At 40.4% G+C, this 12,223-nt stretch overlaps 1 protein-coding gene across 7 annotated transcripts in view; it reads right to left on the bottom strand.

Moving 5' to 3' along the window:
- The window catches only part of SZT2 (SZT2 subunit of KICSTOR complex), a 92,320-nt gene that overhangs the window by 48,803 nt on the left and 31,294 nt on the right, over positions 1–12,223 (bottom strand). Inside the window, exon 1 of one of the 7 annotated variants that reach the window (XM_037827479.1) lies at positions 10,765–10,773. The exons of the other annotated variants lie outside the window; for them this stretch is intronic. The gene's annotated coding sequence lies outside the window, so the exon portion shown is untranslated. Of the gene's footprint in view, positions 1–10,764; positions 10,774–12,223 lie in introns of those variants that run through there. 7 annotated transcript variants of the gene reach the window in all.

The raw sequence follows: 12,223 nt of genomic DNA on the forward strand, positions 1-12,223 counted from the left end.
TCCGGAGGGACATAACACATCGAAACTGGCAAGATCCTAAGAGACCTATGGATCATCATCAAGCATACCAATATATGGATTTCGGGAGCTCTACAAGAAGAAGAAAGAGGAAAAGGGGCAGAAAGAATATTGAAAGAAATAACGGCAGAAAACTTCCAAAATTTAATGAAAGACATTCCCAAATTTAATGAAAGACCTTTTCCCCAAACAGGATAAACTCAAAGAGAGCCATACCCAGGCACGTAGTAATCAAACTGTCCAATGCCAAGGATGAGAAGAGTTCTGAAAGCTGCAAGGGAAAAGCAACGAGTTATGTACAAGGGAACCCCAAAAAGATTAAATGTCGATTTTCCATCTGTGCCAGTTTGGATGTATTATGTCCCCCAAAACACCATGTTCTTTGATGCAATCTTACGGGGGCAATCGTATTAGTGTTGATTAGGTTAGACTCCTTTGATTGAGTGCTTCCATGGAGACAAATCCAAATCAACAAAACCAAGTAGGTTCTTTGAAAAGATCAATAAAGTAGACAAATCTTTAGCTAGACTGACAAAGCAAAAAAGGACACAAACAAACTAGACTCAGAAATGAAAAAGTGTACATTACTACCTCAGAAATAAAAAGGACTATAAAAGGATTCTATGAACAACTGTATGCAAACAACTTATATAACCTGGATGAAATGAACAAATTTCTACAAATATACAAACTTCCCACACTGACTCAAGAAGAAACAGAAAGTCTCAACAAACCAGTAACTAGTAAAGAGACTTAATCAGTAACAACAAAACTCCCAAAAAAGAAAAGCCCAGGATCAGATGGCTTCAATGGAGAATTTTACGAAACACTCTAAGAATTAATACCAATCCTGCTCAAACGCTTCCAAAAAACTGAAAAGGAGGGAACATTCCCTAACTCATTCTATAAGGCCAACATCATCCTCATACCAAAGCCAAATAAAGATGCTACAAAAAAGAAAATTAGAGAAAATATCCCTTATGAATATAGATGCAAAATCCTCAACAAAATACAAGCCAACCAAATCCAACATCATATTAAAAGAATTATACAGATGGGAGGGGGCAAGATGGTGGCATGGAGAGGAGTGGAATTTAGTTAGTCCCTTGGAACAATTAACGAACAACCAGGAACAACTAGTAAATAACTTGGAATAACTGCTGGGGGACAATCATGACTGTCCACATACTGTACACCAACCTGAATTGGGAGGAATGCCTGAGATTGCAGCATAAAATCTGTTAAGTAAAACCTGTGGAACTGTGCCAGGAGCTCCCTCCCCCCATGGCAGGCTTAGCTGCAAAAACCTTGCTGTGGTAGACAGTGGCACTCTCCCAGCAAATGAATATAGCTCAACTGAGATCCAACTGGGGTTTTAATTAACAAATGCAGACTGCTGAATACAAGCTACAAACCCCCAACAAGCAGACAGAGGCGTTTAGTGATGACTGACCTTAAAGAACCAGGAGACTTGCTTGTCCTAGGAAGGGGAGCCCAGAAGACCAGGTGTTAACTCTGGCCAACAAGTCAAACTGGGGGGCTGTGTACTGGCTCTAAAAGGGGGCTTTCTGTCCCTTTTTCTCTCTCTCAACCTGAGGGGCTCAGAAGAGAGAGCCACAGCCATTTTCAGTTTGCAGCCCTCTGACCCAGACAGGAGTGGAGATAACAGTCAGAGACTATTCAAATGCAGATGATAACACTCTATAAGGTGTATCTTCCCTAAGAGTAAGGAGGTGGGGCCCAGCTTTCCCTTTAGAACCAGACCCGAGAGCCAAAACAGAAACTGAAGGGGCCACATCTCCTTACACCAGTCCGCTGTGACAGGCTGACAGGCGCCACCTGCTGGGCAGGTTAGGAAAAAGCACGGTGACTGGAGACCTCACAGGAAAAAGTCTTTCATTCAGATTCTAAGATATACCCTAAATATAACCCCATTCTGAGACCTGAACCTGTTCCAGCCTGGGAAAATCTGACTGGGGTAACCAAGGAAACCAGATGCCTAGAAAACAGAAAACTACAATCTATACTAGGAAAAACAAAGATATGGCCCGGACAAAGGAACAAACTTACACCTCAATTAAGATACAGTTGAGATACTGTTTTACTTTAATGAAGCAATCTATTAAAGAGTTTCAAAGAAATATGCTAAATCAAATAAAAAACCAAATCAGTAAGTTCAGGGAAGATATAACAAAAGAGATGAAGGCTATAAAGAAAACACTGGGCAAATGTAAGGTAGAAATCAAAAGTTTGAAAAAACAGCTGGCAGAATCCATGGAAATAAAAGGCATAACACAATAGATGAAAAACACAATGGAGACATACAACAGCAGATCTCAAGAGGCAGAAGAAAACACTCAGGAACTGGAGAACAAGACACCTGAAATCCTAAACACATAAGAACAGATAGGGAAAAGAATGGAAAAATATGAGCAATGTCTCAGGGAATTGAATGACAACATGAAATGCATGAATATACATGTCATGGGTGTCCAAAAAGGAGAAGAGAAGGGGAAAAGGGGCAGAAGCAATAATAGAGGAAATAATCAATGAAAACTTCCCATCTCTTATGAAAGACATAAAATTACAGATCCAAGAAGTGCAGCATACCCCGAACAGAACACATCTGAATAGATCTATGCCAAGACAATTAATAATCAGATTATCAAATGTCAAAGACAAAGAGAGAATCCTGAAAGCAGCAAGAGAAAGGCAATCCATCACATACAAATGAAGCCTGATACGACTATGTGTGGAGTTCTCAGTAGAAACCATGGAGGCAAGAAGGAAGTGGTGTGATATATTTAAGATACTGAAAGAGAAAAACCACAAACCAAGAATCTTATATCCGGCAAAACTGTCTGTGCCAGCTTGAATGTATTATGTCCCCCCAAACACCATTATCTTTGATTCAATCTTGTTTGGGCAGACGTATTAGCGTTGATTATATGGCAATTTTTTGAGTATTTCCATGGAGATGTGACCCAAACAACTGTAGGTGATAACTCTGATTAGATAATTTCCATGGAGGTTAGGCCCTGCCCAACATGGCCTTGATTAGTTTACCAGAGTATAATATAAGCTCAGACAGAAGGAGCAAGCTTGCTACAACCAAGAGGGACACTTTCAAGAATGCTCAGGAGCTGAGAGAGGAACGTCCCAGGAGAAAGCCATTTTGAAAACAGAACTCTGCGAAAGACACCAGCCACGTGCCCTCCCAGCTAACAGAGGTTTTCCAGACGTTAGGTTAACTGCATCTTTCCTTTTGTTGCTTTTTAGCTGTCATGTTTCTTTTTTTCTTGGCCATCCTCCAGTAAAGGTACCCGATTGTTGATGACTTACCTTGGACCTTTATGGCCTTAAGACTGTATATTTGTAACCAAATAAACCCCCTTTATAAAGGCCAATCCATTTCTGGTGTTTTGTGAAAAGGCAGCATTAGCAAACTGGAACACTGTCCTTGAAATATGAGGAAGAGTTTAAAATATTCTCTGACAAACAGACAGTGAGAGTTTGTGAATAAGATACCTGCTCTACAGGAAATACTAAAGTGAGCACTACAGACAGACAGGAAAAGACAGGAGTGAGAGGTTTGGAAAACAATTTTGGGTAATGGTAGCATAGCAATGTAAGTACACTGAACAAAGATGACTGTGAGTATGGTTGAAAGAGGAAGGTTAGGAGCATGTGGGATACCAGAAGGAAAGAGGAAAGATAAAGACTGGGACTGTATAACTCAGTGAAACCTAGAGTGTTCAACATTTGTGATAAAATGGACAAATATGTTTTTATATGAGGAACAAATGAATTACAACCTCTCAAGGTGTTAAAAATAGGGTGGTATTGGGGGAAAAATACAATCAATGCAAACTAGAGACTATAGTTAACAGAAACATTGTATTATGCTCCCTTTAATGTAACAAAGGCAACATACCAAACCTAAATGCCTTTAAGAGGGGTACATGAGGGAGGGGTATGGGACTCTTGGCGTTGGTGATGTTGCCTGACTCTTATTCTACTTTAGGTTAACTGCATCTTTCCTTTTGTTGCTTTTTAGCTGTCATGTTTCTTTTTTTCTTTCTTTTTCTTTTTCTTTTGTCTCTTTTTCTTCTTTGACTCTTCCTCCTCCTTTGTGGAAGAAACGGAGATGTCCCTATATACATAGTGGTGATGGTGGTGAATACATTAATTTATGACTATACAGGGAACCATCAATTGTTTACTTAGGATGGAAAGTATGGTGGGTGAACAAAACCATCTTTAAAAAAAAATGGGTTGATGAAGAAACCTTGAGGGCACTACACTGAGTGAAATAAGTCAGACTATTATGGACAAATATTGCATGGTGTCACTGATATGAACTATTTATAATATGTAAACTCATAAACATAAAGTTACCAGGACATACAATGAGGGTAAAGAATGGGGAGCGGTTGCTTATTATGGGCAGAATGTTCAACTAGGTTGAACTTAAGTGTTTGGAAATGGACAGAGGTGATGGTAGCATATTACGTGAGAATAACTAACAGTGCTGAACGGTGTATGAATGTGGTAGAAAGGGGAAGCTCAGAGTCATGTATGTCACCAGAAGGAAAGCTGGAGGTTAAAAGATGGGAATGTATAAAACAGTGAATCTTGTGGTGGAAAATGTCCGTGATTAACTGTACAAATATTAGAAATCTCTTTCATGAACTATAACAAATGTATGACACTGTGCCAGTTTGGATGTATTCTGTCCCCCAAAATGCCATTAACTTTGATGCAATCTTGTGGGGACAGACGTATTAATGCTGATTAGGTTCGAACCTATTGGTTCAGTGTTTCCATGGAGATGTGACTCAATCAACTGTGGGCAAAACCTTTCATTGGATTATTTCTATGGAGGTGTTGCCCCACCCATTCAGGGTGGGTCTTTATTGGATCACTGGAGTACTTTTTTTTTTTAATTTTAATTTGAAATAAATTCAAACTTACAGGAACAGTTGCAAATGCAATAGAAACCCCATACACAGAACTTCAGCATACCCCGACCCCTCTCCCCCAATACCCCGATCCACCAACTTAAACATCCCGTCACACCACCATTTCTTCCTTTCCCTCCCTCCCTCCCTCCCTATTATCCATCATCTATTGCTCTCTCTTCTGAACATGAGAGCAAGCTGCACACATCCTTGAACAAATAATATAATTCACATTTACATTTCTCATGAACAAGAACATTCTTTTACGCATTCCCATTAAGCGCAGCTAAGAAGTTCAAGAAATTCAACATTGATACAAAGCTTGTAGTCTATATTTCCTTTTTTTCCTTATGTCCCAACTGTGTCCCTTTGAGCCTCCTCTCCTCCATCCTCAGATCCCATCCAGGATCATCCTTAGCATTTAATTGTCATTATTTATTTAGACTTTTTTTTTTTTTTTCACTTGTGGAAACATACATACAGCCTAATTCTTCCCATTCCAACCCCTCCCTAGCATTCCATTAGTGGGATTAATCACATTTAGAATGTTGCAATACTATCACCTTCCCACCACCCATTACTAGAAATTTCCCTTCACCCCAAACAGAAATCCTGCATTCATTTCTTAACTCCCCATTTCCCCTTCCCCCACTTCTTGTAACCCATACTCCACTTTTCATCTCTATGGTCATATTCTCTGATACTTTCTTTCTGTCTACCGTGGGGCTTAAATTTAACCTTTTAAGTCTATAACAATCTTTTTTGTCTTTGATGCCAACTTAACTTCAATAGGACACATAAACTATGTTCCTTTACTCCTCCATTCCCCCACCTTTATGTAGTTATTGTCAAAAATTACATATTTTACAATGAGTCCAAAACCACTGATTTATCATTACAGTTTACGTATTTTAGATCCTGTAGGAAGTAAACAGTGGAGCTACAAATAAAAAATACAGTAGTATTGGTATTTATATTTACCATGTGATCGTCACTGGAAATTTTTATTTCTTCATGTGGTTTCAGTCAATTGTTCAGTGTCCCTTCCTTTCAGCCTGCTCAATTCCCTTTAGCATTTCTTATAGGACTGATCTACCGGTGATGAAGTCCCTCGGCTTTTGATTATCCGGGAATGTTTTCATCTCCCCCTCATTTTTACCGTCCAGGTGGTTTGTGAATTTTCCAAGTCTCTGATGGTTACTGACTTATATTTGTATTCCACTGTGGTCAGAGAATGTGCTTTGAATATATTCAAATTTTTTTTTTTTTTAATTTATTGAGGCTTGTTTTATGTCCCAACATATGATCTGTTCTGGAGAAACATCCGTGATCACTAGAGAAGAATGTGTGTCCTGGTGATCTGGGATGTAATGTTCCATATGTGTCTGTTAAATTTCTCTATATCTCTCTCTCCTTTCTTTGTTTTTCTGTATGTAGGGCTCCCTTTAGTATCTGAAGTAGGGCAGGTCTTTTATTAGCAAAATCTCTCAGCATTTGTTTGTGAAAAATTTAAGCTCTCCCTCAAATCTGAAGGAGAGTTTTGCTGGATAAAGTATTCTTAGTTGGAAATATTTCTCTCTCAGAATTTTAAATATGTCATGCCACTGCCTTCTTGCTTCCATGGTAGCCGCTGAGTAGTCACTACTTAGTCTTACGTTGTTTCCTTTGTATGTGGTGAATTGCTTTTCTCTTGCTGCTTTCAAAACTTGCTCCTTCTCTTCAGTATTTGACAGTCTGATCAGAATATGTCTTGGAGTGGCTTTATTTGGATTTATTCTATTTGGAGTTCGCTGGGCATTTATGCTTTGTGTATTTATATTGTGTAGAAGGTTTGGGAAGTTTTTCCCAACAATTTCTTTGAATACCTTTCTAGACCTTTACCCTTCTCTTCCCCTTCTGGGACACCAATGAGTCTTAAAATTTGGACATCTTATTTTATCTATTATATCCCTGAGGTCCATTTTGATTTTTTTTTATTTTTTTCCCCATTCTTTCTTTTGTTCTTTTATTTTCTGTTCTGTGGTCCTCGAGGACGCTGGGTCATTGTTCAACTTCCTCTCATCTTGTATTATGAGTATCCAGTGTCTTTTTAATTTGGCCAACAGTTTCTTTTATTTCCATAAGAGCTTCTATTTTATTTACTCTTGCAATTTCTTCTTTATGCTCTTCTAGGGTCTTCTTCATGTCGTTTATATCCTGTGCCATGCTCTCATTGTTTGTCTTCAGTTCTTTGATTAATTGTGCCAAGTATTGTGCCTCTTCTGATCTTTTGATTTGGGTGTTTGGGTTTGGGTTATCCATATCATCTGGTTTTATCATATGCTTTAAGATTTTCTGTTGTTTTTGGCCTCTTGGCATTTGCTTTACTTGATAGGGTTCTTTCACGGTCTAAAAAATACCAGTCTTTAATTTGTCAGATCTACAGCCTGGTGGCGTACACTTTCTCTAACTAACCAGCAGACAGCGTCCACAAGTCACCTATTCCCCTCAAGTCAGTTCTCCCCAACTTTGTCTTTGTGGTGTGTGGGGATCTGATACTTATGGGATTCAATTGGTGCACTAAGTTTGGGTGTGTTGTTGGTGCTGTCCGCCCTGAATGTGGGGCATGTGTCTGAGCAGTTAGGGAGGCAGGGCAGCTTTAATAATCAAACATCCTAGGTGTTCCCGGAGATTTAAGGCTGTTGCAAGAGTCCAAGCCTTTACCTCAGTCCCATCACAGGTCGTCTCTGCCACTGACCCACAAGTCCCTGGCACTGGCATAGTGTCCCTGGGATTTCTGCGTGGGTCCCCCTTCTCAGCTGTGCTCTTCCAGGACCCCTGCAGAGGGAAGGCTGCACTATGTCAGAAGTGCGCGCCGGCCCTCCAGGGAAGCCCTGGGCTGCCAGGCTGTGCAGGGGCGTTCCCAGCCTCGATGTAAAGATGGTTGAATGGGGTATGTTAATTTCTCCCTCTTCGCACAGCTCCGCCTTCCCAGCTCCAGGACAATTAGGTGTGGGTGCACTAAAGGCCACTGTCCATGGCCAATATTGTGGCATGTGTGCGGTGCTGCGGGAAACACTCCCCGTCACACTAGGACCATTGGCGTGGCTCTGGGCTCTGGGTCCAGCCCCGGGCAGGAGTGTCCCCAGACCACCGGGGATACAGTTGCAAGGGGTGAGGTTTCTTTCTCCTTTTGGCTCCCCTCTGCCCCCCTGGTTCTGAGACAATCAGCAGTGGGTGTGGGAAGGGCTATCCTCCACGCCAGACACTGAGGCATTGGGACAGCCCGCTCCTGCCATGCTTCACTGCACAGTTCTCACCATCGTATCCACAGTTGGTCCCAGGTGTTTTTTTTTAAAAAGAACTAGTCTGTCTCCAAACACCAACCCATGATTTCCCCACACTGCAGCGCGGCTGCCGGACTTTCAGCCAGCTCACTCACTCATTTCAGAATGCAGACTCCTGGTTTCACCAAATGCATGGTCCCTGTGGATTTAGCAGACTTGTCTGGCTGGTGCATTGCTGGAAATGGTGTTCTGGGTCACTTTCTGGCTTTTATCTAGTATTTTTCACAGAGGTGTTTTTTTGCCCTGTCTTACCTAGCCGCCATCTTGGATTCTCCCTCCTCACTGGAGTACTTTAAAAAGAGTCACACAGGCCCAGACACAGAGCAGCTGTGACATTTTGGAGAGAAACTGAGAGTGACACTTTGAAGAGGAGCTGCAGCTAAGAGAGGACAAAATGCCCCAAGAGCAACATTTGGAAAATGCCACTTTGAAACACAATCTGGGAGCAAGCAGACGCCAGCCACGTGCCTTCCGAGCTAACAGAGGTTTTCCGGATGCCGATGGCCTCTAGTGAAGGTACCCTTTGTTGATGCCTTACCTTGGACACTTTATGGCCTTAAGACTGGAACTTTGTAACCAAGTAAATCCCCTTTATAAAAGCCAATCAATTTCTGGTATTTTGCATTCTGGCAGCATTAGCAAACCAGAACAGACTCTATAACTAAAAGATAATAATAGAAGGGTATATAGGAAAAAAAATACCTACTGCAAACTATATACAACAGTTAGTAGTATTTTAACATTCTTTCATCAACAGTAACAAATGTACTTCACCAAACTATGAGTCAATAATGGAGGGGGGGGGTGGTTAGGGGTATGGGAGGATTTGAGTTTTCCTTTTTGTCTTTTCTGGAGTAACGAAAAAGCTCTAAAAACTAAAAAAAAAAAAAAAAAAAAAAAAAAATTTGTGGTGATGGAAGCACAGCTGTATGGTAGTACCGTGAGCAATTGATTGTGCCCTTCGGATCTTTGGGTAATTGTATGGTATGTGAACAATCTCATAAAATTAAATTAAAAAAAAAGGATTATATACCAAGATAAAGTGGGATTTATTCCAAGTATGCAAGGGTTGTTCAACATAGGAAAACCAATTAAGGTAATATACCACATTAACAGAATGAAGGGGGAAAAAGCTCTTGATCATCTTACTTGATGCAGAAAAGGCATTTGACATGATCCAGCACCGCTTCTTGATAAAAATTCTGCTTTTGACATGATCCAGCACCGCTTCTTGATAAAAACACTTAGAAAACTAGGAATAGAAGGAATCTTCCTCACGCAACAAAACGCATATATGAAAACCCCACAGATAACATCACAATTATGAAACACTGAACGCTTTCCCTCTAAGATCAGGAACAAGACAAGGTTGCCCACTGTCACCACTTGTGCTGGTTTGAATGTATTATGTCCCCCAGAAAAAGCCATATTCTTTGATGCAATCTTGTGGGGCAGACAGATTAGTGGAGATTAAGCTGGAATGCTTAGATTAGGTTGTTTGCATGGAAATGCACCCCACCCAACTGTAGGTGATAACTGATGAGATATTTCCATGGAGGCGTGGCCCCACCCATTCATGGTAGGCCTTGATCTGTGGAGCCATATAAATGGGCTGACAAACAGAAGGAACTCAGTGCAGCTGAGAGTGACATTTTGAAGAGGAGCCATAGCCAAGAGGAACACTTTGAAGAATGCACAGAAGCTGAGGGAGTAGCTGCAGATGAGAGACAGTTCGAAGTTGGCTGTTGAAAGCAGACTCTTGCTCCGGAGAAGCTAAGACAGGACAAACACCCCAAGAGCAACTAAGAGTGACATTTTGGAGGAACTGCAGCCTAGAGAGGAATGTCCTGGGAGAAAGCCATTTTGAAACCAGAACTTTGGAGCACACACCAGCCACGTGCCTTCCCAGCTAACAGAGGTTTTCCAGACACCAATGGCCATCCTCCAGTGAAGGTACCCGATTGTTGATGTGTTACCTTGGACACTTTATGGCCTTAAAGACTGTAAGTGTGTAACCAAATAAACCCCCTTTATAAAAGCCAATCTATTTCTGGTGTCTTGCATTCCAGAAGCATTAGCAAACTAGAACACCACTGTTATTTAATATTGTACTGGAAGTTCTGGCCAGAGCAATTAAGCAAGAGAAAGAAAGACAAGGCATCCAAATTGTAAAGACAGAAGTGAAACCTTCCTATTTGCAGATGACCTGATCCTATATACAAAAAATCCCAAGAAATCCAGAACAAAATTACTAAAGCTAATGTGCTGGTTTGAGACTATTATGGACCCCAGAAGAGTCATGATCTTTGATCCAATCTTGTTGGGTAGAAACTTTTGATTGTTTTCATGAACATGTGACTCACCCAATTGTGGGTGAGACCTTTGATTGGGTTATTTCCATGGAGGTGTGGACCACGCCCATTCAGGGTGGGTGTTGACTGGTTCACTGGAGTACTTACGAGCGCTCAGGAGCCAACACATGTGCTGACGCTTGGAGACACTTGGGGACGCAGAAAGAAGGATGTTTCCAAGAGATGAAGCCCAGAGTTTGCCCTGGAAAAGCTAACAGAGGACACACAGATGCTTAGAGAGAAATGCCCTAGGAGAACAAGCAAAGATGCACAGAGGCTGAGAGAGAGAAGGCACATTTTGGAGAAAGCCAGATACTGGTCATGTGCCTTCCCAGCTGACAGAGGTGTTCTGGACACCATTGGCCTTTCTTCAGTGAAGGTATCCTCTTGTTGATATCTTTGATATCTTAATTTGGACACTTTTATGGCCTTAGAACTTAGGTTATTTGTACCCTAAGAAATCCCCTTTATAAAAGCTGATCCATTTCTGGTATTTTGTATAATGGCAGCTTAATCACTGGGACAGCTAGTAAATGAATTCAGCAATGTGGTGGGTTACAAGATCAACACCCCCAAACCAGTAATATTTCTAAGAAGTAGTAACGAACAATTAGAAAAAGAAATCAAGAAAAAAGTTCTATTAACAATATCAACTAGAAGAATCAAATATCTGGACATAAATTCTAACCAAGGATGTAAAGGACTTGTACATAGAAAACTACAAAACATTGCTAAATGAAATCAAAGAAGACATAAATAAATGGAAGGACATTCTGTGTTCATGGGCTGAAGACGAAATATTGTTAAGATGTCAATTATACCCAAAGCAATTTATAGATTCAACACAATTCCAACCAAAACTCTAACAACCTCCTTTGCAGAAGAGGAAAAGCCAATTATCAAATTTATATGGCAGGGTAAGGGGCCCTGAATACCCAAAGCCATCTTGAAAAAGAAGAACAAAGCTGGAGAACTCACACTTCTTGATCTTAAAACTTATAACAAAACCACAGTAATCTAAACAGCATGGTATTAGCACTATGGCAGATATACCGAATTGAGAGTTCAGAAATCAACCCTCACATTTATGGCCAACTGATTTTTGACAAGAGGGCAAACTGGGAAAGAATAGTCTCTTCAACAAATGGTGCTGGGAAAATTGGATGTCTATAAGCAAAAGAATGAAGAGGACCCCTACCTCACACCAAATATAAAAATTAACTCAAAATAGATTAAAGATCTAAATATAAGACTGAGAATTATAAAACTCCTAGAAGAAAACATAGGGAAGCATCTTTAGGACCTTGGTTTAGGCAATGGTTTCTTAGAATTTACACCCAAAGCACAAGTAGCAAAAGAAGAAAGAGATAAATAAAAACCTTTGTGTCCTAAAGGACCTTCTTATGAAAATAAAAAGACAACCTATACAATGGGAGAAAATATTTGGAAACCACATATCCAATAACAGTTTAATATATAGAGTTTATTTAAAAAATTCTATAACTCAACAACAAAAAGACAAACAACCCAATTAAAAAATGGGCAAGACTTGAACAGATATTTCTCC

Source organism: Choloepus didactylus, chromosome 2 (assembly GCF_015220235.1).
Source record: "Choloepus didactylus isolate mChoDid1 chromosome 2, mChoDid1.pri, whole genome shotgun sequence".
NCBI lineage: Eukaryota > Metazoa > Chordata > Mammalia > Pilosa > Megalonychidae > Choloepus > Choloepus didactylus.